This window comes from Anser brachyrhynchus (assembly GCF_964034855.1).
Source record: "Anser brachyrhynchus genome assembly, chromosome: 8".
Classification (NCBI taxonomy): Eukaryota; Metazoa; Chordata; class Aves; order Anseriformes; family Anatidae; genus Anser; species Anser brachyrhynchus.
The window spans coordinates 3,786,427-3,810,279 of NC_137702.1; the positions used below are offsets into that span (position 1 = coordinate 3,786,427).

Below are 23,853 nucleotides of genomic sequence, written 5' to 3' on the forward strand. Positions count from 1 at the left end.
GTGCACTGATGCCATGGGTGCTTGCTAAAGGTGCACGCAGTGATTCAAAGGTGCTTCCCCTTCACCAGTGGAGGCTGGCTCTGTGGAAATATGTTCTTAAAGCATCCAAGATCCATCACTGCTTTGAAAGTGTCAAAATAGCACTTTCTGTCTGTATCCTCTTTGTGTTTCCTCTTCGTTACGTTAATGGGTGGCCACGTGCTGTGCACTTCGCTTGCCTCACTTTGAGTTTTGCGCTGAGCTTTCAATTAACAGGGCTCAAACCAATAACTCTGGCAGCACTTTCCCCTCCAGAAATCCAACTCTTATTGCACATCCATTTTTAAAAAGGTGTTATTGATCCTTCAGGAGTCTTCCGGGATCCTCTCTGCTGCGTCTAAGGGTGAGGGAAGGAACTCGCTTGCCACCAGGATGAAGCTGCTTCCCAGGGTCATCAAGGCGCGGGACTGCAGGGGTGGCAGACCCTTGCTGCAGCCCCCCGAGCCCAACTATTATCAGGGAATTTAATGAAAGAGACTGGGTAGCATAAGACTTCAATTCAAGCACAGAGAATAGTTTTTTACAAATGCATGAATATTGGGTGGGCTCTCACATCCCCAACTTTGAATCACTTGAAGTTTGCCAGCCCTCATGTCTTTCATTAGTGAAGGATATTTACTTCATTTTCCATCCATTTTTCTTCTTTTTGTCACCTCAGCTTTGCTGCCTTCAAGGAAACAATATATTACAGACATGCTGTTTTGCCCTCGGAGAGCGTACGGCAGCTCATTTAACTCTGGTGCTGTTCTCCTGATGCTGTAGCCTGAAATCCATCCGCTACCTGTCTGCAATCCAACCTATACTTCCTAAGCAAAGTTAACCCTTTGTTAAGGGAATTACCTGTTATTTGTGACGGTGTCGGTCACACTGAAATACACACAACTGTGCTGCCTTGGTGGTGCTGTCTGAAAGACATGCGGTGAATTCAGCCGCAGTTTCTCTCAGAAGGAGTTCAGCTCAACTTTTTGACCACAGTTACCTGAAAATGCTTGGAGCCTTTTTTTTTGCTTAATGTTGTTTAATGCCATCATTATGCCAAGCTGTTTCTGTACATGTATGGACTTTTTTTTTTTTTTTTTTTACAGTGCTTAAGCTATGGGCTCTTGGTGTGCTGTTACTGAGGAGGCCTGATGACATGGGATTTGGAGCTGTGTGGAACAGGGTGTATTCTGCCACTTGATTTATTGTCTGGTCAGATTAATTTGCTTTTTTTGTGCAGGAAGATCATTACGATGCCAGGTGTTTATTCCATTTGGACTGTGAATCTAGCTAATTGCCAGGGCACCTAGAGCTTGTGAACAACCTTGTATGAAAACAAAACAAAACTTAATCTAAAAGTACAAAACCACTCGAGGCACCCTGCAGAACAGCCCTCTTTCGCTACGGATTGGGAGCCCCAGTACAGAACGAAAACTTCTCAGGGCTGGGGTTGTGGAGCCAGCAGCATACGTGGAAGCAGAGCTCTGACCCCTGGTACCCAGGCAGGACTTGGTTCAGAGCAGCATCCAGAGGGGATGCTCACCTTAACCTTCTGGTCTCCACATGAGCGCATGAAATCAGTTTTGTACGGGCTGAAGGAAGAAGGGAAACTCCTCGTGTTTTTCTTTTTAGGGACTTTACACAAAGTGTTGCTGTGAAAAATACATGTGAAAAACAAAACACTTTTTTTTTTTTTGCAAGCTGAGAACCTGCTTCCTGCCCTTTGGTAAAGCAGGCTTTGTGTGTCCCTCCTGCTGCAGCCTCTAAGGCTCCTCTGCCTTCTTTTTATTTAAAGCCTTGCTAGCAAGAAAATACACACAGATGATGGGATCAGGGCTCCAGACCCCCCTGTCTATGGGCCAGCAGGGACCCTGGCTGCCAGGCACTGGGCTGCAGTACAAGCCCTGTACAACCCAGTGAACAGGGACCAGGATGCCAGGGTCCCAAATTCTGTCACCAGCTCTTCCAACAGACAGTCTGCATGGTGTTGTTCAGTATCTCCTCCTGCTCTTGTAGGGAGTCCCATTTCTGATGCCCGACAGAAGAAGTCTGTGCATCACCTGGGGTCATTGCCCTATAAATTGCAACCCTGGGGAACTGCTCACCTGCTCATTTGACACACCTTGTGTTGTGGCTTATACAGCTGCTTCTGTTTAAGTAACTGTTGTTATTCTTGCATGTGGTGGTGCCTTTTTTCTTCCCACGTTGCTGGTGCAGTTGGTAGATGTCTGAAAGCTGCTGAGCCCTAGGGCCCAGCATGGGGGGATGTCCTGGTCCGTCTCTTAGGACGTGGTAACTTCCCTCCATCTTTTCAGCAGTGATGCAATAAATTATTACCCTGCAAGAGAATTTAATCACACAGTTAAATACATCATTTGCAAGGCTTTTAGCATGCCCTACTAAATTCTCCACTTTTTCATGTAATCTATTTAGGCCACTGTCACAGTTTCAGATACCTGTACTGATTTCATTCCTGGTAAACGTATCAGCAGATCACAGCAGGAAAAAAAAAAAAACCCTGACACATCTCCCCAGAAGTTTTTGCTGCAGCCTGAGCTCCCAGCCGCGTCGCGTTCAATAGGTCAGCCGAGAGGCACTTTGCCATTGCCCGGTAATTACCGTGGAACCTCTAATCCAGGCCACAAATTCCTCCCTGCCCATAGTCCTTTCTACTTCAGAATGCGTATCTAATAGCAACCAAGGACTTTTCCTATTTTCTCACTTGGAATCTGTTTTGGGAACTTGGAATTGCTATCTCACTGAATCAGTAACATCTGTGACTGCAGGGCAGCCCGAGTGGGAATGGTTAGGGGGTTAGGCAGATTTCCTGCATTTCAAGGCTCTTTTCCTCTGAAGAGACTTCTTTGGGACAATCCAATTGCATTTAATGCTGCTTCTTTCCTTTTTTGTTGTTGTTGTTTTAACCCCATCTTTTCTCCCTTTTTCTTTCCTCTCCCCAGCCCCACCCAAGTTGTTTGGGTTTAAGAAGTAAAAATGATTTTAAGGACGCACGCCAGCATTTTGAAAAGTTTCGGTTTCAAACACATGAAAAGAAAAGTCTGAAGGGATTCCTAGAACTGTATTGCAGCTTGCAGGTATGGCTTTGATTTTCCTTTTGGCAGGCTTTCGCCATCCACTCTTTCATTGCCCTTCCAAGAAACACTGCTGGGTGCCTAAAGACCAGCATGCTTCTTACACTTGGCAAGAGAAGATAACAGTAATGCTACAGTTTGGGCTTTGAAAGATTAAAAGCAACATTTATTCCTTACAGTACCTTCAAACTTCCTCAAGTTAATTTAAAATCCATTTTAGAGAATGTTTAACTAGTAATACTGGATTTTTTTCTAAAATTCTCTATATACTGTACCTGTTATTTAAACCGAGTAAGAGGTGGATTAAAGCAAGCACAGTGCTTTAAAGTGTGTTACATGCTTTGAGCAGTCCTTTCCCTCTGTTGGGAGGAATACCCTGCACTTCTGGGACTGGTCTCTTTACGATATCTCCGTAAAAGCACTGGCAAGAAGTGACTGTACTTTGAGAGCAATTTTCAATTGTTCAGAAACTTTTTGCTCCTCCTCCCCCCTTTTTGGTGGTGACTGACCTTATTGCTAGCCAAGTAGACAACAAAAGTATCCTTTCCCCAGCTTGCAGGGCTGCTGATAAATTATTCATACAGCTAATGAGGATTGTGAATTTTCAGGCATTTTTAAAGGCTTGCATCACTTAGTCAACATTTCTCTCACACCTGCATGCTTCAGGCAATCAGGTGTTTAAAATTACCGACACAGAGCTCTGCCCCTTCTCCTCCTGAAAATGCTTTGTTCAACAGCGGAGTCCTGTGGCTATTTTGTCTGTTTGTCTGCGTGAGGCTTTTTCTGTGCTAATTAGTGTGAGGGGAAAGGGGAATCTGAGAGGACTGCGTTAATTAGCAGAAGGGATCACATACCTTGGCTTATATTAATTTTGAAATGACAAGACACAGGTGCACATTTAGTGGCATTGAATGCATGTTAGCATTTAAGGGCCTATTTTTTAATTTTTTTTTCTTTCTTCTTCCTATGGAAGGATCTTCCTTTAGTGGGAGTTATCAGGGAAAAAAAATCTCAGAGTAAGGAAGCTCCTGTTGAAGCTAAGAGCTACGCGATGTGAAAGGACTGATTATGTTTATATTACATGGTCTCCTGTGAAAAAAATCAAGCCTCCCAGCTAGCAGGGAAAGAAAGGTCCCTGCAACTGAGGAAACAACTGACTCAGTGTCTTAATTCTGAAGGAAATGAGTCCTTTGTAGATGAGAGGGATTCTTCTGATCTAGTTCAGTGAAAGGCATGCAACTATGAAAATAAGTTTTTCCTGTAGGGTTGGAGAATAAAGCAGAGAATCAGAAGGACCGGGGATTGGAAGGCAAAGAGACTTGCATTTAATCTTGTTTTAACCTTTAAATGTTCCACTGGTGACTGTGCATCACCCATGGTATCCTTAAGAAAAACTTGAGAGTGAAAGATTAACAATAAATGAAATCTTTGTTGTGTGTGGCAGCCTGGCTGCCGTGGCTGGGCAGCAAAGAGTTTGGAGAGACCATCACGGGTCTGCCTGATGGTGTAGGGCCCTGAGGACCTCACATCCCTGCACATGCACGTCTGAATGTGGGGGAGATGGCTGAAGGCCTAGACCAATGTCTGAAGAGGATATTTGGTACTTTGAATATGGACCCGAGCCTGTATTTGAGCCCAGTCTTGCCTTCAGCTCATGCTTTGTGGAGTTGAGTTTGCAGTGGGTTTTGATGAATGTGAAATTCAAGTGTGCATCACTGCTGGTCCATACACCAAGGCGTGTCTTGGAAGGGCTGGCCCCCTTCACCTTGCTTGGACACTTCTGTCTGTCCTGCTTGCCCTTACAGGGGTGTCTCAAGACTGCAAAATCCTTCCCATATAGCACTCATCACAAGAGAAAGTAGGAGAGATGGGCAGCATGAAGCAGGGATGCTTACACAACAGTGTGCATTTCTACAGCTAAGGTATAGAAGACATATTGAATTTGGCTATAAACAACAAAAAAATGAATTGAAATTTATCCTGTTCCCTTACTTGGCATCATAAGGTTACTGTGGACGTAGTCTGTGGTCTTCTATAGGTGCACAGGAACGCATGTGTGCCAGCAGCCAATTTTTATCGTAAGTTGTTTTGGTGAAAACTGCGATAGTTCTGTGGTGTTGCCAAGGGTTTGGAACTGTGCTGAGAAATCTAAATCCTCATATAAACTGCAACAGCATCGTGAAGTATAAGCACTGTAAATCTTTACAAATTATCGGTCACTTGAAATAGATATACTTGAGACATTTGGTGCGTATGCCAGTCATTCGGTCATTCTTGGGCAATAGTTTTGCTCTGAAATAAATCCAGTTGACTAACTACAGATACTTCATACCTTACCAGCAAGTACAGAGTACACTTAGTGCCATGCTTACAACATAAGTGACCATTTTGAAAAAGCAGATCAGTCTGGAAGTTGATCAGAAATGCAGATACAATAGAGGAATGTTTTTAATGGCTTTTGGGGGAATATTAAGATTTATTCACATAAAGACCTACTCAGCATGTTGCACAAACTCCTCTTAGCGTACTAATAAGTCAATGTGTTACCAAATGTTTAGTCATTATAATTACAGCCACATGTTGTCCTTTTTACAAATAGGTCTGGCTTAATTGCATCATTTTTCAGCAGGATTTATGTGGTCCTGTTTAATCCAAAATTAGTACATGCACAAATGAAGTGCAAACTATTTTCCATCACTGAACTGTGAAATATTCTCCAGAATAGAGATATACCAACAAGTTGCTAAAAAGATGCAATAAGCAGTCAGGCAACTTTGCGATTTCTATGTATGTGTGTGTCTGCTTCTATATAATTTGCTAAAAGTAAGAAAAAATATACTAAAATATACATTAACTGCCAAATGAACAAAAAAGTCAGTAAATGATCTAAATCAAGCAGTCTTTTTTGATCATCCCCAGTAAGACAAAGGACGGGAGAGATCATAAGTCTATCTTGATATTGCTAGCTTTCAGCGTTTATTAAATACAGTAAGAGCTAATGCATTTTATATATCACATCAATCTATCACATGCAAATATATCACATTTATAAGATTATCTGTAGGCCAAGATTGTGTAGGCCTACGTTCTAAGTTACCGTGACTAATATTCCATATAACCTACATAGTTCTGAGGGCTTAAGGGTATATGTAGGACATGGTAGATGTATGAGTGTGGGCTACTTGAACCTGGGCCACATGTAGCAATTACAATACATCCATAATGATTTGAAGTTTGGAACATGTGATTTCCAAGAGCATTGTAAGTTAGACATTAAAATAGCAATGCATGACTGAATCCCACCAGGACCCAAAAGCCTAATGCTGGAAGCAGATGAAATCCTGGTTAAATTTGTGTCTTAAAGGGAAAAGTTACTTCGACTGAAGTAGTGCTGAGGTCTTGCCATCCAGAATGGAAAATTTACTTACTGCTGTGAGGAACTCTGCTGATTTTTAGTGGGCAAGTCAGAAAGCCAACAAAGGGTCCCCAAGTTGCTTAAGCACTATTATGGAAGTGCTAAGGATTGTTCTGCCTCTAAAAATGAGAGTTTCTCTGTCATTTTTGTTTTCTTTTTTCTTCTGTTGTCATCTTTGTGCCAGTATGCGTAGCTGCAATGTAGACAAATGCAGCTTTTGAAAGCTACTTAGTTTTGTGCAGTATGTGATTTGGGTAGAAAGTAGGAGAATGGCTCTATTAGTAAAAATATATGAATATTGAATATAGCCCTTGTTTCAAATTCTACTCTCCTCATTTTTATGGCTTGAAAGTATTTTTCATTGTATGTCTTAATGGGCCAAAGTTTCAAAGACTTACTCAAAGTAGGGCACCTCGTGACCTGTGCAGGATGATCTTAGCCATGAGGAACGTGCACCCTTGTGTGTATGAATGGGTTAATATACTTGCAAGCAGTAGCTCGCAGGTCACTGCCACTTCTCTCTGCTTCAGCGTGTCACCACAGTAATTCACGCTCTGAAACCTTAAGGCTATATCTGGTAACGTTCACTTTGTGCTGCAAATAGCAGCTTCAGCTGAGCTGTCTCTGAAGTAGCGCTGGTGCTCAATGAGCACAGCGATCCTCGGTGAGCAGAGCTGTCCACGAGCTACCCAAGTGTGGCTGGCAGCGATGTTTGTGACGTGTATGATCCCAAACTGAAAGATCTGATAAACCAGCTCTGATGGTCAGCTGGACTCATCGTTCTCAGCAGCCCTTTAACCTGAATGTCTTGAGATGACAGCAAAGGTGCTCCCAGGGTGTTCAGGACTGTACTGAGGCTTGAGCCAGGGTGTGAGGTCTGTCTTGCCAGTTTGACTACCTCCCTGACTTATTCTGCTCATTCACAACTACTTTTCCTAAGAATGTTTGTGTTTGGTTTTGTGTTTTTTTTTTTTTTTTAAATAGTCCAAGTCAAATGCCCAGACTGAGGGACTTGCTACCATTTGTAAATCAGGAGCTGGACATTTACCTGGTATTTCTCATGTAGACATTTCCAAATACACTTTAATGAGAACATCTAATCACTGTTAGCTTCACTTAATAAGAGCAGAACATACACTGGCATCATAATCATACCTGGAGAAATCACAGGTAGAAAAGGATGCTCTGCTGCATTTTGGAGAACATTTTCCTAAGGAGATCTCATTTAATGGGTTCCGTTCACAACAAAATCAGCATTTCCAGAGCTGCATGCATGCTTCTGAGCAGCTTCAGGTAAGCAGCTCAGGACTGCTCCGATTTGGTTGTATTGTTTCTCTTCAGCATGTTCCTCTCCATGAGGAGTGACCTCAGCCTGTCTGTGTGCCAGGGGAGCGATCTCCATCTGTTGAACACTTGTCACATGAACCAGTGACCTACACCGATGTAACACCCTACAACACCTGCGAGCTGCTCAACCGTGGCCGCCCTGGCCACCGAGAGACATGGAGCAAGAAGCACCCGCGACAGCTTGGAAGAAACTGGGTCACTTTTTTTATGTACCTTAAAGACAATATATGAAGCAAAATTCCTCCTGGTAGCTGTGAAGCTGGAAGCAATTTCGAGCCTTTTTTTTTAAACAGAAAGTCTGCTCTTGCCTTAGTTCACAGAAATTAACACTGAAACATTAGCCTGTCATCCACCGAGTGCTTTAACCGCATAGAAGAAGGCACCTGGACTCAAAAGATCGAAGCTCTGCTCGCATTTCTCAAGTTGGATATTCTGCTGTTTCTGGTGTGTCTTGAACATGTAGAAGCAGCAGAACTTGTCTCGGGGAATAAAGGCATCGCCACGGGAAGGGGACAGATGGTACGTGTTCCTGAGACCCAGCGACGGATTGATGCTCCTAAGGAGAGCCGCTCCCACAGGTGGAAGTGCTTTTAAATAAGCCGGTGGCACAGAAGGTTGGGGAAGGAAGGAACGCCTCGGGTGAGTGATCTTCTGCGGGGTTTCGGACCCGGTACCCCTCTCCACATGAAGCTGCTGAGGTCAGCTCTTTGGAAGTTGGGAAATCTCCCCAGGAAGGCTGGGCTCCAGGGGGATGGAAAGAGCTGGGGCTCCCAGGAGGCTGCCTCCAACCCTTGCACCAGCTGTTCCATGGGTATTTCCTAATACTTTCTTCACTTTTATTTATTTTATTTCACTTCAAAGTTGTCTTTGAAAAGAAGAGCCTGAACCGGTTGTGTGTTCACTGGCTGACTGTGATCCCGAGGCCTTTTTTTGTCTCCAGAAGCCACCTCACCTGCCTGGGGGCACCGAGGTGGGGCAAGTGCCTGAAGGTCGGCTCTCCGGGACACAGCCTAGTGTCAAACTAGCTTATTGTTTCCAAAAATGGTATTTTTCCCACCTGTTTTTTATTTTACTTGTTTGAAAGTAGCTTTTTTTCACACAAATTTCTGCCAAAAGGCTTAGTAACTCACCTCAGCCTCTGGCCAGCACCAGTCTTTTGATGCAAAAGTGCAAAAGTTGGTTTAGATAAGTTACGTGTTTTGCATGGGGAAGATGTTTTCCTAACCCACATCGGTAGAGTATGACATTCTCTGATTCATGAGAACTTCTAAACCTTTCAGAAATCTTCTGTTCGATTTTCAGGCTTTATTATGGTAAGTTGAGATGTTTTTTTATCTGCAACATTATTGTTCCTAGTGTGATCATTTTTGCAATTAGAAAATAATACAGATTAAATGATAGTTTCGGTTTTGAGTTTTCCAGGTTGCAGAAGGTGTGCATCTATATTTTTCTTTCAAATTCTGCATTTTAAAAGATCTAAAAAAAAAATAAATCAGAATATAGCTGAAGTATTTCTTTATCCCCGATCCCCGTAGGCTGTCTGCAGCTAGTCTGGGCTGAGCATGAGCTTGGAAAGAATACTTCTATGCTCCTGGAATATAAATTAATTGCTAACTTCTCCAAGTTAAAATGGTGATACTATGTTTTATCTTCTAAGAACAAGAAGGGATATCAATTAAAGTGTCACAAGAAAACCCTGAATTGTTGTGAAGTAGCATCTGATTTCCTAGATTCATCTGAAAGGTATGCTTTCAGATCTCAAAAGCCTCTCCTTAACCCCTGTTCCACAAATAGCCTTATGCTGGGATGAAGCAAAGACAAATACACAATAGAACTTAAATATCTGTTTAATAGGAACTGCTGAGGGGTGTGTGCTACATCTTCTCATAGCAACCATAGGCCACATTTCAGAGGTGGAGGCTGAATGGATCAAATGCAATGGTTTCCATGGTTGCACAGGGTTTCGTGTACCCAATAACATTAATATTCTGGTCCTTAATAGAATAACTTGTACAAAGGCATTTTTCCCTCTTTATTTCCTATCTTAAATTATTATTCTACGGATGATTGAATGGAATTAGAACATTAAAGTTATATTTAATCTTAAAATGTTGTTGAGATTGTTTTTAGCATGGGCTCAAGCCTTTAGTACTTAAGCGAGCAAAATTTCAGGTGCCTCCTGAGTCAACACTGTAGGATTTGGCTGTGAAATAATGATTTTTTTTTCTCTTACCAGCTTGCTAATATCATTTATCTTAACAGAAGTTTGATTGCCATTTCTTGTCTGGCAAAGTCAAGTATATTGATGATGGCTGACTGTTTTTGGAAGAAGACAATGTGAGGCTGAGAGCTTACAGGTGGGATCTCAGTTGTGATAATGTGACTTACATTTTAAGCCCAGTAAGTTGTGCTGGATCAATGAAAAATCCTTTTTAAGGGAATGCCTCCTTTTGTGTTTTATTACCAAGTTGGAGGTGATTATCGTTCTTGCCTTTGTTATTATCTAGGCTTCTTGCAGGCTCTTCTCTGCTGGAAATTGTCCACTACCTCATTTTTTATGTCTTTCTGAAAAATCACAGTTCTTAATTTTGGTAGCTATTATGAAAACAGCACTCCAGAATTACACCTTAGCCAACAGTCATAGAAAAGTCCCCGGTAAACAGTGTGCCTGGATAGTTCCACTTGACCAGGACTTTCATACAACTTAAAACCACAAATGCTTGGGCTTTATGAAGGATTCCGTTTAAAGTGCCAGTAATTTGCAGGTGCTGCCCTAGTTCTGGGATAAGCCATGGCTGAACGAGGAAAGCTTGCTGTGGGGAAGAGGCATTGTGTAACTCTTCAGCTGATTTGCTGGAGAAAGAAATATTTTGTCAGTTTATGTTTGACATTTCCAGTCTCAGTGGGTATATCCAGCCCTACTCAAGCAGGGGGCATAAGCATCCATCCCAGAACCATAGAATAAAATATGCAGAGGTCTTAAGAGAACTCTTCAGAAAAACAACACAGTGCTTAAAGAAATTGCCCAAATTTGTGTGACTTTGATATCTCCAATGGCTAGTAGCTACTGAGATGTAATCAGTGCTGACTTCTGGCCTCTGCTTTACAACTGGAAATCTGTGTGAGTGTGTAGAGCTCTCTAAACCTCCCAGTGATTTATCTGAAGTGTTTGTTATCTGGCTTACAGATGTCTATTAAAGTGCTGTTTACAGAGAAGAGCTCAATGTGCAAAAAGGTCGAATTTTTAGCTTGTGTAAACTGTTGTTTGCCCACTGAAGTCAACAGAGTTGTCTTTTGATGAACCCCCAGCAGAGGACCTGGTCTCTAACGAACTTTCAATGTATTGTTCTTGGCTGCCTCTATGAATATTTCAGAGTGTGCTGAAGCTGGGCTCTGAATGCATTCATTCATAAACCACTGTATAAATGATCAAAGGCAAGGCTTCTTGATCTTGAATGCAATAAATCCTCTGCTTTCAGGTTTACTGGACTGGAGACTATCGTAGAAATACTTGTTCCTCACATACAGATGAGGAAGCTGGAGTCAAGTATCGCTCACTTTGGACAAATGCCTCTGGAAGTCCCCAAATTGCTTTGCACATCTAACAGATTGGACAGAAGCAGCTCAGCCTCCACAAACAGCAGCGTTGGGCTGGGTACAGTCTGCCTGCATGGATCATGTCTTTGGAGACATTTGTTTACTGCTTTAGGCCTCTTTAGTGGCAGAGGAGAAGGGGTGTTTACCTGAGTATCTGCAAAATGCAAGCAGAAGGAAAGGTGACTAATTTTAAATCAAGCAGTATATGTTCATATAAGCTTATTTTTGAATTTCAAACCTTTTGTTGTAAATACATTGCATAGATTATTAACAAAGACTTATTATTTTTTTGCGTTTGCATCTAGGTTTGTTCAGCATCTTGGAGATTTCTTTTGAGAACAGTGGTAAAGCCTTAGAGCAAAATGGATGTGAAGCAGGTTTTGGGGTCATGAAACAAGTACAGACTTCTTAGACAGAATAGATTTTTCTAGCCATCCAAGTAGTTACATTCACGTAAGAATTGTTTAAAGACAGTATTTTCTAAGGGTGTTTATATCCAGATGATGTTAGAGAAACATGTACAATGAAGACTAAGTGAAAATAAAGATCAGAACTTCTTCACCCTTTCTAGGTTTCTTACAGGAATGGTAATTCTCTCTGCAATAACGTGCAGCACTGTTTCATGGGATTGGCAATGCTTAAATCTGAACTCAGTCAAAATGAACACTCAAAAATACTGTACAGTTGGGATTTGCTTAACCCCATGTATATCACTATGGATTTCCCCCATGCTATACGGGCTGAAATTTTTCAAATCAAAACCGTCTTCAGTAAGGACTCCCGTGGTGCATATCTTCCTTGCAAAGGGCAGAGAAGCAGTGACAGGTGGGAAATATAGTCTTGAGAGGCAATATTTCCTAGGAGAAATACTTTTATTTCAGGATGAAATATTTCAACTTCAAATATCTTAACTTCTTTCAAGTTCTTTCTCTACAGGATTGCTCACCTAGTGCTAACACTGGTCAGGTTTGCCAGAAGCCCTGTGCACGTGCTTGAAGGTACACACACTTCCAGTGACTCTCTGTAGGGCACTGATGTATACAGGTATCTTCATACTTCAGTTCATATTTACACATGTATTACCACCTCCTCCTTTTAGTAGGGATGGTTATCTAGAACTGCTAATTGTCGTAAACAAAGCGTTCATATCAGGGTGGTCCATTAGAAATGCTTTCGCAGGAAATGAGACGTAACTTCTTTAAATGTGAAACAAAGCTCTTTGTAAATTGTTTCCTTTAGTTAACCAAACCAAACTACATTACCTAGTAACAGAGCCTGCCATCCAGAGGCAAAAGAAATATGTGGCATGAAGACTTAACTGTGAAGATTTCCTGGCTATTGGTCTATATGATACCAGTACCAACCCCATCACCCAAGATGGGTGAAAACCCCATTCTGTTAGAAATTACCAGTAAGAAACAGCCCATTTCAATCAAGAGTGGCAGCAGATAATGGCTGTTTGAGATCTAAGTCATGATTCTCTAGACAAGTGGTAAGGCCTTGCCAGCAGCACCTAAGCTGTACCGGTGTACTGGCCAATGCTGTGCTGCTGGGCAGGAGCTGGATGTTGTGGTTTTCTGGTGTCTGGGCTTGTCACACCTCTCTGTGATCAGCAGTCTGAAATGCCTTCTGTGACTAGGTGATATCAATAGGAATTAGTGGTCTAACGCTGTTCATTGATAGATATAGAGAGTACCTGAGATTGCCTGCCTGAACTTATAAATGTATGTCATTTATAAAAAGTAGGGGGCTTAGCTAACATTTCCTTGCCTGCTAATTGTATCTTCATCAGAAGCAGCTACAGCCACTCCTGCACACAGACAAGATCACTGCTGTCAATTTTGAAAACCCTGTGGGCTGTGATCCCTGTGGAGGATGTGCGCACCTTTCCCATTCAGAATTCAGGTTGCCTGGATGTACGAGCACGAGTACGGCTTTTGAAGTTTTCAAGGGCTTATCATTCATGCCGTGTCTTCCTATGTGTAACTGGCATTACTAATAAAAAACAGGGGCCCAAATCTGGCAAATTAGTTATTGGATTGCTCCATTCATCTGTGCTAACCTGTGTATCGCCCTTCTTTGTGCAGTTGTTCGAGAGGTTAATGGATAATCCTGCCCTTGTGAATAGGAATGTTGCCAGCAACAACAACTGGGACAAGATTATTGACTGTCTGAGGCAAAGCTTAGAAGATAATTGTTGTGTTTAAATGCTAATTCTATAGTATTATCCCAGTAACTTGTTGATGCATCTAAGAGTTGCTTGATGTCTATCTATACACACCCACACATGTGCACACACTTGCCTGTGGGAATTCACATGCTTCTGCTGATATGTATGCAAAAGATTCACTGTGTTTTCTTATTTGTAAACAAAAAGTGATTGGATTTACGTCCTGATAAAGGGAGCTATTCCAAACACACCACCAATTTATGGCTATGTTCATCTTGCAAGCTGATCAGTTCATCCTTGTGATCTTGCAGCCACGGTTCAAGATGCAGAAGATGCAGAAAGCATCACAGGACAAGCTAGGGCTGCATGTTACCAACCCCCCACTACAGGAATACTTCACCCATTGGGAGAAGCATACGCAGACCATTACATCCTTCACTCGGCAGGGTTTGTATGACATGAGAATTGCTACCTGCCACCCAATGTGTCTCATGCTGGGAGACAGGACTCTGAAGTACTGGAGCCTGGCTGTCTGCAGTCAGGGCTGCTGTACTACATCCAAAGCAAGCTCGCCAGTCAGCAAACGCTGCATTAATCTTTTGGGGAGTGTTTGTTTTGCTTGTTTTGCTAGGCTGAGTTTCAAGCAACTGATAATGTGTTTGTGAGCAGTTCTCCTGTTGCAGCCCATTTTTCAAAGGAAGTGCGAAGACCGATGCTCCCAAGGTTTGGTGGAACATGGGTGTGAAGGGTTATATATGATCCTGCTTCGATGTGTGAGCGTACAGTGCTTTCAAGTGCATGGTAATATGTCTGTGCAGGTACATCTGGGATAGTGGAGTTACGGCTCTGTGTGAAGTCTGATGAGTGTTTTTAAAAATATGCCTTGGTCGTGGTTCTTCTCTATGGGTGCCAATTCCGCTCGTGCAGCTACCTCACTGCAAGTGAGATGTGCGTTTGCTTGCTCAGTAATAGTCAAATTTTCAAACTGCTGAAGGATAAACTCTGAAGCCTTCCGAGAATTAAATTAGATAACCACTTTATTGCTTAAAGGTTTATGAGTATAGAAATGCCTGGAATTTCAGGAGGAAAATGACAACGTATATGGCTTGTCGCTACTTGCAGTGTCACTGCTCTGTCCAGCTGCATTACTGTTGTTATAGTTCTCATAGGCACTTAAAATCACATCCTTCTATATATTTATGCATTTAGTTTCTCCAAGCAAAAAGGAATTTAAATACCTTTTAGGATGTGGAAAGTTCAGATATGATTCCAGAGCCTCCCAGATGTGTAGGACCTTAAAAACAAGAAACATTTTTCAGGACTTTTTTAAGCTTACTCTCCATTGTTATTAACCTAATCTTTCACCTTTTCCCAGTCGCAATAAAGATGATTTCAAAGGCAGAAATGAGAAAAAATATATTCTTTCAAATCTACCAGTTTGGGGGCCTGTTGCACACATTTTTCTGTTTCTTTGTGGTTTTAAATTACATTTCTGCTCTGAAGTCAAATCATCCGTTAACATGTTGGTCTGGAAGGCCCCAAAGCTGCTGCAGACCTGGCATGCAGCAAGCAGGCTGGCTAAATGGGGAAAGCTGTCGCTCATCCTCGCCTGCCGCAGACACAAGTGCTGTGAGAATTCCCCTGGTGCAGGAAAGTGTTGTGGTATCAGACTCAGCATTTATTGGTGTAGTAACAGGAGAGTTCCTTCAGGCTCAAATTAACGTTATAAAACTCCCCTTCCCCAAATCAGCTGCTTAAATTGGATTTAAGGGAGGGTTTCACGTCTTGTATTTTTCTGTGTACCTCTTTGTGAAGAGTGATGCCAATCCTTATGCTCAGTCTTCAATAGTACTATGTGTGATAGGGTTGGGCTGCGTAGGACAGTATTGTCCTACCACGTAGGGTGCTGTACAGACTGCTGCTAATGATAACGGGGATGCTGTCCAGCTCTTGGTAGTGGAAGGTCCCCAATATGGACAGACCACAGCGTGAGGAATGTAATATCAGATGTGTGTTAAGGTGTGGGATGCAATCCAGTGCCTACAAAATATAAGCACAATTCCTCTTGCAGAACTTATCCTCATAATTTTCCTGAGCAAGCTTTGATTCTTTTGTGTGTATTCTAGAAAAAATAACAGGAGTGCTTTGGAAAAACAAAAGACTTTCATATGCTCTGGAATTTCTGCAGTGAGAGTATGCAGACTTGAGGCTAGTTACTGAGAACAGTCCAATGTATAGCGGAGGGTGAAAAAATAGCCATGTCACTTCTTTGGAACCTGATCTGAAGTTCACTGAAGTGAATGAAAAGGCTCCTGTTGGTTTTAAGTGGATCCAGCCTTTACACAGTGAACAGAAGACATGTGTCTTATCTGCTTAAATGTGAAAATGTTATTGGTAATTTATGTTGATAGAAAGAGCACATGGTAACTTTCTTCCTGCGTTTATATAACAGGAGGAAAAAGCTTTGAGTGCACAGTAAAAATACATCAAGGATGCAGTTGCTTATGGCCAGCACGATGACTGTGACACAACCGAGGATTAGGCTGTTTTAAGAATACTTGATGGAAGGTAAAACATTAGGCACAGGTTTCCCATTACCATCCTGCCTAAAGATGACAGCTCACCACTCTTGGTGAGCCGTGTCATCGCCAAGCTTGCAGGAGGGGAGATGGTTCTTACTGAAACACTTGTGTGGTGTCTTCTGATTTTGGTTCAAGTGACACAGCATTCAAAAGATTTGAAGGCCATGCAGAAGAATATTGCAGAGCAGGAAAGTGTGCAGGGATGGCTGAAGCCACTCATCAGTAACAAAAATAACATGATGCTTCATATGTGTAGGTCCTGCTTTACGTTAATAATTTGATTAAAATCAACAGACTTGCTGTGGATTTTCACCAGTATTAAATCAGGTAAAAGAAAAAAAAAAAAAAAGCTTTTTCTTTTCTTTAGGTATGCTGACTCAATTTGTTTGTTTCTTGGGAATGCTGAAACAAATAAAGAAAATGAATAGAAATGTCAAGACACTGGATGAAACCAACATCAAAAGAGAATTCTTTTGAACTGATGAGCTGACAGCTGAAATGGTAGCAGCAGAGCAGCATCAGTCGGTGGTCAGATACTGTATGCTGGATCTCCACATTTTTTAGCCATCTTTGAGACTGATGCCTTGCATTACATGATCAGAAATCCAATTGCCAGAGGAAGTCCCTGGAACTACACCACTTGTTGTCAAAGAAGCTTGCACCATCACAAGGCATCACCTCCGCTTTCCAGACACCGAGTCTCCAGACAATTAACTCACGTCTGCTGTTACTACGTTGTTTCTCTCACACTTCTCCTGGATATGTATGAAACTGTCGAGCTGAATTACACTTTATAAGGTGATAGGGAAAAGATCTAACATCTATTTTTCCCTCTTGCAGATTTTATAGTGTGGGGGACGCTAATTTTTACAGCCTAAAACCAACCAAACAAAAGAAGTTCTGCTGCTCCTGAACTGACATCTTCCAGGTAAACAAGAACATCTGACATCACTGGCAATTACTATCACTTCTTTTTTTTTTTTTTTTAATCTCTACCTTCATGAGCATATGTTAGGAAAAGCATAAGAACAAATGGCTGTTTATTGAAATCTAATTTTTGACATTAAAATGAACCAAATGAGCTCAAAAGGAGAAATATAGGCCTGGACTGAAGTCTGGCATCACCTTTTCAATCCCATTTCAGACTGCTTTAATGTAGTGCAGCCCCACTGCTTAGGAGAATATAACCTTGGTACATATATGCATGATGCCTTCTGTGCAAACAAATCCAACTGTTGCAAAAAGGGCCAAATTCAACATCCCAGCAGTAGCTGAGGATGACCAAGTTCTCAAGGTATTTATCAGCAATCCTACTTGACAAGTGATGTCTTCTTAATGACTTTCAGCAGTGGAGACAGGTAGTAAATAGGGTTATTTGAAGGACTTGGCTATGATAGGAAAATTCACTGCATGAAGTGTTTTCTACATTAGTGAGATCTTTTCGCCATGTTGCTTGAAAAGTTCAGGTTTGCCATTCCCTTTGCTCTGTTAGAAGCTATGCAGCTTGTTCCACACATTTGCTCCCTGACTTCTTCCCATATGTTTGAAATGTTCTTGCGTTGTGCTGTTTGGTAGGTAATTTCCTGCCAAAGCCAGAGCAGAAAGCTTATGCAGGGTTTCCTTCAAAGTGGGCATTTTCTACACAAATGAGAATTACTCATTGAATTTGTTCCACTCGGGGTTTGTTATGTGTGCGTGTATTCTTTGCTAAGTGTTTTAGTAAATACTAAAATCTCGGGTATGTTAAGGTGATCAGCAAAATTCATGCCAGTATTAAATGAATAATTGTGGCAAATGAGTTTAACTGTGCTACATAAAACCTATAATTCTTATGGCTATGTTCTTTAACTAAATGGTTAAACTCTGCGCTTAGATCAATTTGTCCAGGATGGTAGGAGAGGAGAAAAGAAATGGCAGTGAACAACATGCAACCATGTGAGAGGATTATTTGGCAAATGATGATAGGCAGTTGAGGCTTTGGAAAACTTCAGGAAACTTCATTGCTTCCAATAGAAAACTGTTAATGGAGAGAAAAGCAAACAAACAAACAAACAAAAAACCTAAACCTATTTAATTTTTCAAGTAGCTCTACTAACTTTTGAGATGTCTATCAGGTTCCAAGTCAAAAATGATCACCAATTGAAATGATCACCATTGAAATGATCACAAATTCCAAAAAATAACAATAAAATCTTAGTAAGAAGAAAACAATGCTGATGCTTCATTAGTAAGATCAGTAGTTAAATTACTATGCTTTTTTTTGGGGGGAGGGGGGATGTATTTTAAAACTCTGAACCTATTTTCACTTCTGTATAAGTATTGCAATTCATCTACATGTTTTTGTACTTGGTCTTGTTCTGATCTTTCTCAAAGCTCAAAGACACACTTTGGCTGTGCACCTCTGGCTATTAGCCCTGTGGATTTCTTTTAGAGATGAGTTGGAGGCCAAGAGACATGAACTAAACAGCACATTACCCAGTTTTGCTTATGGAGTGGACCCCATTTTGTGAGCAGTACAGCAGGAAGAAATATATTGTTAAACTGATTTTCTACTTGCTGCTTGATTCATGGTGGCAGGTCAAAACTGTTGTGGCTCATGTGGCCATTGGAATGACCTTTCATCTGATTTTAGCCCTGATTTAGTCCTGATTTTTTAGGACTCCCATCCTCTTAAGTACAAGCTTTTCACCAGAGGATTGGAAATAGTTACTTGTGCCAGTTAAACTCCAGACTGTCCTTTTAAACTCCAAAACAGGGACTTGCAGAGCCTTTGGATCTGCTGGCATGCATTTCAAGGTTCTGAACATGTAGGACAGAATTTGGGAGGAGGGAGAATTCTCCTATTTCAAGAGCCCAGGTACACCAGGGCACCGCAGATTTGCTGCTGCGCTGGTGGGGTCCCGGTAGGGTCCCTCTGGCTGCAGCGAAGCAAAACCCTGCTTAATGACCCCATGAGGATCTGAAAGCTTTTTCTAATTAAGAAACCTCCTCTGCTTAGGTTCATTGAACTGCATGGACTTGCCATGGAGGAAGGAGCTTTATTTAGTCTTTAGGACTTGCAGGCTTTGAAAATCAGTTCCTGAATTTGGGTTCTTCCTTTAAAAAATCCCTGTTGCAGATTACTCCTTGGAGTTTAAAGAATAGATGTTCTGCTGTGGGATTTGTGGGAAAATGAAGCCTATAACTTATCTGTAACTGCCTAATGGTGTTTGATAGTTCACATTTTTTAAAACTACTATAAAAAGAAGCCTTCTAATTTTGCTAGGTGGAATACTAATGGGGGGAGGGAAGGAGGTCAAGAGGAGCAGAGATCAGGGAAGACTGTGGCATAAGCTTTCCCTTCTGTTACCTGCAGACACATTTAAACCAGCTGTTGCTCTATTAGAGAGGATTTTAAACATCTAAGATATGCACAGATATACAACACATTTATTCTGTTAGTTTGACCGAGCATTTAGAAACAGCACCCTCTACTTTTAATACTCTTCGAAGGCTGCAATGCCTGGAGCTTTCCTCTTGCCATCTCACCTGGTAAGAGCCCCCCTGGCAGGCAGACCTGGGTAAGCACAGCCATTCCTCCTCGTATGGTGAGGACTTCTCAAGGTTTGATGTCCTGCCCCATCAGAAGCTCTGGCTGGGGTGTACACTCTTTAGGTTACTGGTGTCTCCATGCCCTCATGTTGACACCTATTCTCTTGCCCACCTCTGAATAAAGTTGTGGGACCAGGTCCCCGTGGTAGCCATCAGGAAACACCAGTGAAACCAGTGGAGCTGATTGTGCCAAGACCAGAGTCAGGAGCAATATTTTAAGTGGCAGCAGCCAACATGATCTATTGTGAGAGTGGGCAGTGCTGGACCTCCGTTCTTCCCTTGCTCCCCCTCCCTCATATTTATAGGTTTCTAATTTCCGCTGGATAATGAATATCACTCTTCATTATAATTATGTTAAAAGGTACCAGCATGATGATTCAGAAACCCTTGAAGATATAGTCATATTTTCAGCAACAGATGGATTTAACACTGCAGATGGAGTGTTAAGAGTGCAGGTAATAACAAACTCAGCAATGTACTGTACTGAAATATAATTGGAAAGTATTAATCATATATTGGTTACTTCAGCTTCACTAAGTAGATGTTTAATTTTCATCAATCTTTTTACCAGATTCCCGGAAAGGTTTCTGTGTAGACAGAGTGTGGCTTCTAGGTGAAACGATTGCCCAAGTTATTAATGACCAAGGCCTTGATCTCGCAGGCGTGTGCCCATGGCTTACGCAGGCATGCAGAATAAAAATCATTTGTGTTAATAAGGCTGTCAGATGAGGCCCCTTTCATATGGCCTACAGTTTCAGGTGGTGAATAGTCAGTAGTAAAACTGAGACCCCTCCGAACTCAGGGGCTGTGGGAGACCCGCCAACAGGAACTGCTGGCTGCAGATTTGGGGCAGAATGCAGGCAATTTGAAAAGCCCAGTTTATGGAGGTAAACCAGGGCTTTAAATCTTCGCAGAACTGGTTCTTAACATGTCAACAAAACTGGGAAAGACTGTTTTCTTCCTATTCCTTGCTATTTTCTCCAAGTACAGGCCTTTTGAAGTTATCTGCATACGGCGAAATGTTGGATACTCTTTCTGTAAACCCATAATTTTGACTGGTTTTTAAAATGCCTCTTCCTAGGGGTTGCATTTGAAGCCTGGATTACTCAGGGGAGTTTTGGCTCTGAGTGGGCCATGCAGGACTAGGGGAATCAGTGATGACACCTGGTTGCATACCATGACTCTGATTCCTTAATTAACATTATTTATAATTAAGATTTCATGCATAGGATCAGAAAGCAGCCCGTGCTCTGGTTTGTCACCTGGGGATGCAGGGAGTGCTGTAGGGCAGATCTCCAGCTTGCACAGCATAAATCTCCATCCATTTTATGGCAGGAACATAAAACATGCTCTTTTTGGTGAAAGCTGATATATTTTCTTTTGACTACGCTTCTGTGGGTGCTGTACCTCAGATGGTTTGTGTTCACATTCTTTGCTGTGGGTTTTGGCACCTGGTGAAGCGGCATCACGGAGTGGCTGAGGTCAGAAGGGTCCCCTGGGTCCCCCCCTGCCCCAGCAGGGCCACCCCGAGCAGGGCCCACCCCACGTCCAGGCGGCTTTGGGAGCCCCCAAAAAGGGAGATCACAGCCCCTCTGGACAGCCTGTGCCAGGGCTCCCTCGCACTCCAACACATCTCCACTGCCTTCCTTTGTAAGTCCCATGAAATACTCTGGCTGAATGCTTTGGTCTTTAGCTGAAATATTTAGTTTTCTAGTGGTTTTTGGATCCTGAGAATGTAATAAAAATCTGGAATTCTCTCTGGAAAGTTGACTCTCACTTGATGGTACAATAAAATCCTACTTTTTTGTCTTGGCTGATGAGAAAAAAGATCAGGTAACAAAATTCAACATGTCTGGAAATAAAAATTGTCATGACTGGAAACCACAGGTGACCACGCTACAGTGCAGGATTAGTGCGCTCTCTACTTTCTGACAGGTATGTGTACCCCTGAGAGATGCAAAGAGGTACTGATCAATCGACCGTGATAATCAAATGAAGGTCTGAGAGCGTAAGTGACTCAAAATGTGGTGTCTCTTTACGGGTACCAGACAAGATGACTTGTCTGTAACACAGGTTCCCACACTGCTTGCTGCTAGCATGTGAAAACAAATAATAATTTTCTTTTATTTTCATTCGCACTTGGAAATCATCCCTCCCTGTCCTCCCTTCTTATTCCATCCAGACTATGGGGGTGAGTGCGAGCCCCAGAGCCGTGGCAGGGATCACAGGCAGGGCTGGGTGTCCGAGCCAGGACCACCTCCGAGCTCCCCCTGCACCATGTGCCGAAGGTGGTGGCATGGAGCTGACTGATGTACGTGACAGCACAGCTCCAGCATGGGGGTGATACAAAGGACAAGAGTCGTGGTGGATCGATTGTCCCGACTGGATGCGATCTGAAGATCTGTGTACATACCGGTAGGACAGACTTTTGATCTTCATGGCACTGTTTGTACTTTCCTTCTCTCTCTCCCTCTTTTTTTCTTTTTGTCCTTTTTTTATGAAAATTAATTGTATCAAAAGTGGTTTAAATTGTCAGGCTTCTTAGCCTTGATTTAAATCATGTGTTTCAAAACTTGTTCTGCATTAGTAGCACGGAGTTTGGTTCCTGTGGAGAGGTTCAGCCTCGCTGTGCACCAGCGGGACAAGGACATTTGGTACTTGTTTGTGAGAAGCAGGCAGATAATGCATTGCATATACATGTAAATAACGTAACTTAATACACATCAAAAAACTGTCTATTTCTGTACAGAAGGTACTAAGAGGCAATAGATCCGCCTTAATAAATCATCTCATACTTTACTCTAAAAGGCTTTAAACTCCAGGGGACTGAGCCTGGAGGGCTGCTGCTCAGACCAAAGGGGACTGAGTGACTGGGTGCAGCTTACATCACCGGGATTTACAAGAACTGCAGAGCTCTGATGTCACCCCATTAACTTTGGGACTTCTGCCTGTCCCTGTTTGCCCTGCGTCGTCTTAGGGTATGGGGTTTGATGGTTCTAATTACTGCAAAGATTTTTTTTTCCACTTGTGACAAACTGTTTTCAGATGAAAATTGCAACTCAAGCAAAATCGCGAGCCGCTGTCTTTATGAAGGCATTTTATTTGCTAACTCAAGCTGTGTGAAACTTGCTAGATGTATCAAAAAAATGAAGGTAAAGTGTGTCTAGTATTTTAAAACTTGATAAATTATTGACACCGGGAAAATGCCCTGAGTTAATCAGTCTGATGGTTTTGTCACCATTTGTCCCTCGAGGATTCAGAAGTAGTGGATCACACTCTAATGTTGGTCTGCTCTCATCGTTCGGAAGAGAGAAAACAAACATTCCTGTGCCTCAGCTCCTTGTCTGTGTCTGCACTCGAATGAATCAGCTATTGAACTGAAGGAAAGGAAATATAAATTGACGTGAAGAAAATGTTCACCCTGCAGCTGCAGAAGCAGCTATAGTCAAAAGTTGATTTTTATCCCTTCAGAGACCAGTAGTTTGGGGCACTGATCACATCATCTCATTCAATGTTTAGACTTTATATAAAAGTGTGGCTTAAAGGTACTCCTTTAATATGCCTTTCATAATTTATTAAAATAAGTTTAGTGTGTGTGTTAATATCAAATGTGATTTTTGGCACACATTTAGAAAGGAAAATCAAAATTCAACCTACTCTTTTTAAACACTGCTACTGTTTTGTTCACTATCACAACAACAGCATTTAATAGTCTGACAGAATAATTTGAAAATAAAAAGAGTATTTGTTGTATTGGGACTTGTAAGCCAGTAGTTTGTATGGCAGAAATGTCCTAGCTGGGGGTCAGACTGTTGCATTTACTCACCTTGGTTTTGCTGGGCTTGCATGCACAACTGTGCAATGACACAGTGCTGTAACTTATTTCATAGGCATCCCAAACAAATGCTAAATAGTCTGCTCTGGGAGTGATTTCTGACCACTTACATTTCCCGGACTGTGCCCTAGACCTCTCAGGCTGCTGCACTGAATTACCTGGAATAAATTCCTTGAACTCAGGCTGCCCTATTATCCTTGTTGTCT

The 23,853-nt window shown here is 42.1% G+C and overlaps 1 protein-coding gene and 1 long non-coding RNA gene across 4 annotated transcripts in view; one reads left to right on the top strand and one right to left on the bottom strand.

The window, feature by feature from the left end:
• Window positions 1-330: 330 nt before the first annotated feature.
• LOC308199257 lies at window positions 331-7,514 on the bottom strand. The gene is made up of 2 exons (XR_013954555.1): window positions 3,620-7,514; window positions 331-2,356 (listed from the first exon to the last, which is right to left on the bottom strand). It is a non-coding gene; the product is annotated as an uncharacterized lncRNA (long non-coding RNA).
• An 862-nt stretch (window positions 7,515-8,376) lies between these two features.
• LOC308199255 (uncharacterized protein) overlaps window positions 8,377-23,853 on the top strand; it is an 81,544-nt gene continuing 66,067 nt past the window's right edge. For all 3 annotated transcript variants that reach the window (XM_080603200.1, XM_080603199.1, XM_080603201.1), the window contains exons 1-3: window positions 8,377-8,511; window positions 10,135-10,229; window positions 11,352-22,227. The gene's annotated coding sequence lies outside the window, so the exon portion shown is untranslated. The remainder of the gene's footprint in view (window positions 8,512-10,134; window positions 10,230-11,351; window positions 22,228-23,853) is intronic.